Consider the following 5,242-nt stretch of genomic DNA (forward strand, 5'->3'; position numbering starts at 1 on the left):
TGTGGATGCAGCTGATGTGATTATGATTTAATTCTATGAAATGTCCTCATTGCAACAGACAGGCCAGTACCTGCCCAACCAGACAAACAGGTACCAACACTTGGCGAAGTTGACACATGAACCTGACCATGGCAGCACCTTACTTTTACAAGGTGAATGAACAAATTATTTGTAACAGTTTTTCCATTAAGAGTGAGAAGACTTGTACTCTGAAATAAAGGATAAGGCCAACACAAATATTAACAAGGATATTGAATTCTGATGTAAAATCTTTGTTTTCTAGACAGAGTAGTTGGATGATTAAGAAAAACTTCTTCAAAACTTTACATTAAAAGCACACTAACAATCCACAGTATTTTTTCTTCTTAGAAATTTGTAATGCTTTACGAATTTGCATGTCATCCTTGTGCATGGGCCATGCTAATCTTCTCTGTATCATTCCAATTTTAGTATATGTGCTGCTGAAATGAGCACAATTCACATTATTTCAACAGGGAAAAAAAACCCAAACTTTAGTTTTGTATGAATACCCAGTTTGACAAAAAAATCTTTATTTTTTTGAAATACATGATAACAGACTTATTAAATTTTGGACAGCACTGGCTATGACAGACAGGATTCACTTTCATAAATTCCTTTTTACAGCTCTCCATATTCATTCAGGGCTTATGGTCAACAATGACTACAACAAACAAAATTCACCTCCTCTAACTCTCTACTACTTTCTGTATCCATTCAGGGCTTGTAGTCAACAATGACTATAGTAAACAAAATTCATTTCCTTAAACTTTCTACCATCTTCCATATCCATTCTCCACCTATAGTATTTTATTTTTCCAGACTGTACATATTCAGAAATAAATTTGATAACAAATTCACAAAGCTTTTTGAACCTGCATACTTCCTTTCAATAATTCATGAAAGGGAGAAGAGACAGAGATATTACAATTTAATGGAAGAAGGAATATGCTTGTGTTTGGAACACAGTCAAGCATCTATATACTTTATATTCAGACACACAAATGATTGCTTTATAATATGCCTAAAATCTCTCAATCTAATTCAGCACTACCTTCAAAGGTCAGAAAAGCCACAAGCTTGAAATATAATCAGTTTTTTTATATTTAAGGGATTTAGGTACAGGAAAAAAATCTAAAATTTTCCACAATATTATTCCCAGTTGCTAAATAATACTAGAAATATGTTAGTTTATAAGATTTAAGTTATGGCTTCTAAAAAACTAGTTCAGAGCTCTATTTATATGAATGTTACTTTCTTATTTGAAAGTCTTACAAGTGTTATATCTTCTACAGGGTCTTCTCAGGTCATTCTTTATCTACCCACTTTTAAAATTCTTCCAGTATTTTTATTCCTTCATGATTACTGTCTCACACTATGCCCTGGTTCATGTATATTCTAACTAGAAGTTAAGAATTAGCTGTTTTCTATTTATAACAGCATTTACTAATAGAAATATACTGATTGACATTAACAAAGCCACTACACATTCAAATTCTTCCATATACTGATGTAACAAATGACCAAGTAACCAAAAGCCAGATTCTTTGAATTCCAGTTAATCAAGGTTATAAAAAAAATCCACTTATATTTCTTACTAAATTTAACTGATTGCTTAAATAGAACATATTTGAAGCATTAGTATATGTTAAATTTTATTATACTATATATAAGTGTTACTATTACCAGGTACATTGCTCAGTTCATGTAACATAACTTATTTACTTAGGCTAGCTTAAGAGGAATTTTGAGAATGTATTTATAATAATAGCTTATTTTATCAGTAAGCTTGTATAAATTTAGGGAGAACATATTCAAGCAGGATAAAATCACATTTGCTCAATTTAAAATTTATCATAAAATTCCTTTTATCAGAGGTTGAAAAAATATTTGTTCTCATAATATCTTAGAATTACAAACAATTTTTAAAGTGCCTAGATTATCAAGTTCTGTTAAATATACTGCAGTTGTTTAATTTGTTCCCAGCCTAAATCCAGGAAAAATTTTCCATATCTCTCACAGATCTTTCATTTTACTTACTGAAATTCGGTAAATAAATTTTATTCAGTTACCCCTATCCCAAGGCTATTTATATTTTAATAATGATCGGATTACTACAGTTACCATTGCAAAGATATAGTTGGAAAAAATATTAACAAATATAGCCTATTCTGTAGCATTTTTTTAATTTACTTATTTTTCTGTCTTTATGTTCTTACTTTTCTGTCCATACAGTGGATAAAGGGAATGTCAGTCACAAAGTTTTCATGATCACATGATTACACTGTGAATCAAGGCTACTGGGATAACAGTTCATCAATTCCAAGTATTTCCTTCTGGCTATTTTTTATTGATATATATTATATATTCACATACCATGTAGTCATCCAAAGTGTACAATCAATGGCTCACAATATCATCATATAGCGGTGCATTTATCATCACAATCAACTTTTTAAAAAATTTTTTTGTGAAAAATAACACACATACAAAAAAGCAATAGATTTCAAGGCATGTTGCAACAATTAGTTGTAGATTTAGATCTCTGAAATTAGATTTCAGAGTTCGGTATGGGTTACAATTCAACAATTTCAGATTTTTACTTCTAGCTGCTCTAAGATACTGGAGACTGAAAGAAATATCAATATAATGATTCAGCAATCATACTCATTTGTTAAACCCTACTTTCTCTGTATATCTCCACCATCACATTTGATCTTTCTCCCACTCTTTAGGGGTATTTGGGCAATGCCCATTCTAACTTTTTCATGTTGGAAAGGGCTGTCAGTAATATGGGATAGGGAGATGTACTAGTTGATGTACTGGAGAGGCTGAGCCCCTCTGTATTTCAGGACTTTTCAGGTCCAGGACCCATCTGGATACTGCAGGTTTCTGGAAAGTTATCCTAGTGCATGGAACTTTTGTAGAATCTTGTATGATGATCTAGGTGTTCTTTAGGTTTGGCAGGAATGGTTTTGGTTGGGGGTTGGCAAATTATGATAGGTAGCAATGTTTAACTAAAGCTTACATTAAGAGTAACCTACAGAGTAGCCTCTCTACTCTATTTGAACTCTCTCAGTTAGTGATACCTTGTTACATTTCTTTTCCCTTTTTTGTTTGGGATAGCACTGTCAATCCCATTGTGCCAGGACTAGGTGCATCCCTGGGAGTCACCTCCCATGCTACCAGGGATCTGTAGAATTTTCAGTGCTTACCATTTATAATGTCCATGCCCAGTAAAAAAAAAAAAAAAAAAAAAAAAAAAAAAACAGAATTCTAAACCATACTCCTCAGTATCTTTCTGTACCTAGCCCTCCCTTCAAAACTGCTTTAGATGGTTAGGCCTTGAGACAAAACGAAGCCTGGTTTGTTGAAAGTTTTAGGTGAGGGCCATGGAATTTTGAGAGTTCCTATGCCCTTTTTTATTTCCAAGTATTAGATTTATTTTACTAAAAGCTGTGACCAGGACCATAGGAAAACATCTTTGCTTTTTCCAGAGGCATCCCTTTGGCAGTTTTCCATTGCTTTAGGGAAATTTCTGGGGTGCTTTTTCCCTAATGTCCAGGTTTTGTTTACAGTAATTACAAAACTAAGGTTTTGAATCTTGCCATTCAGAGAGTTTTTTCTCTTTTTACTCTTTTACTTCAGAAGTACCAATTATAAAATTTATATTAAACTGCCTATTTATTTCTTAAGCAATTTCAATAGAGCTTTTTAAAAAGAATTTTGTCACTTTGTTATTCTTATATGGAGGTATGAGAATATACATTGAATGGGCAGACAGACACAAATAGGAAGTTACACAAGAAATAGAAATACCTCTGAGAGAGACAATTATAAGGATTGAATATATTATCTTATCTTACATCTACCTTTTTGTAGAACAATTTTAACTGTAATATCTTTAATGTTAACCGTAAAGGTAGTATTTTTATTTTAAATCATTTTGAGGCCAGCTTATGATACAGAAATAAACACCTTTTTTTTTAGATTCATAACTAAACTCTTTCCAATTTTTAATACAGTCCAAAGTTTCTATTATTAAAGAATTTCCATAATTAATAACCAATTAGAAAAAGCTGGGCAGGCCATAGCGGCTCAGTTGCAGAGTTCTTGCCTGCCATGCCAGAGACCTGGGTTAGATTCCTGATGCCTGCCCATGCAAAAAAATAAATAAATAACCAATTAGGAACATTGACCCATACAAATGCAGTTCACAACAACAAATTCAAGCAAACATTTAAAGCTTATTATATTTAAGTAACACACCAATTAATAACTATACCGAACATACCAACTAACAATTAAACAGGCATTTAACATGTAATACACTGATTAATAATTAAACAAGCATTATTCTCTTACTATACCTAGGTCACATATCAGCTAGCACTCAAATAGGCCTAATCAAGTTCATTAAATACCAATTAATTGTTGGATTACTCAAGAGAAGACTCATTCAGGGCCTCAAACCCCATATAGCATGGTTCCCAGAAAACAGAAAGCTGCGTAGATTGTTAGGCAAAACCCTTCCCCCCATGATGTGACCAACCCCTAACAAATATTCCAAGAGATTTTCTCCACCCATGATTTCCAGGAAACTCACTGAGCCTACCCTATCCCATGCCCTCCTGCCCTCCGGCAGCTGCAATCTTGAGATAAACTCCCCTAGCCAACATCCAGCAGTTGCAACCCTGCATGACTATGGCAGCATTTAATTTTCAAATCTCACCAATGAAAAACTGCCAATTCCCAATTTAGCCCCCTGGCTTACAAAACCAACCAATGGAAACCTGCTGACTTCCTGCTCCCACGCTAGACAAAGAAAACCCACTGCTTTCCTTTCCCTATTTCCTGCCAACCATCCTATATAAGCTGTACCTCTTCCTCTGCTCAGTGCTATCGCCATCTTAGGCTTTAGCCCATCTGCACACAGCCCCCAATAAAGCTCCTTAGGGCAAGTTTTGGTCTCTTCTCCTCACTCTCATCGAAAAACCTATTAGAAGTCAGAGCAAGGGGGATTGTTCTGGAAGTGACCCAGAACTGGGTCAAGAAGACTCAAACCACCATATTTACTCCCCAATTTAGTTTTACTCATTGTTGACCCACTTACCCAGTCAGATGTCCAGACATGGTACTGGAAACATTTCTCTCTTTGAAGCTTTTTTAAAGCACCAAAAGTCTCTGGGGTGCCAGTAAAACAGAGAACCCCAGTTAGACTAAA

General features: G+C 34.2%; 1 non-coding gene across 1 annotated transcript; it reads right to left on the minus strand.

Moving 5' to 3' along the window:
* Positions 1 to 367: 367 nt before the first annotated feature.
* On the minus strand, positions 368 to 474 carry LOC143645310 (U6 spliceosomal RNA). Its single transcript, XR_013157034.1, has one exon. It is a non-coding gene; the product is annotated as a U6 spliceosomal RNA (small nuclear RNA).
* Positions 475 to 5,242: the final 4,768 nt, after the last annotated feature.

This window comes from Tamandua tetradactyla, chromosome 8 (assembly GCF_023851605.1).
Source record: "Tamandua tetradactyla isolate mTamTet1 chromosome 8, mTamTet1.pri, whole genome shotgun sequence".
Lineage (NCBI taxonomy): Eukaryota > Metazoa > Chordata > Mammalia > Pilosa > Myrmecophagidae > Tamandua > Tamandua tetradactyla.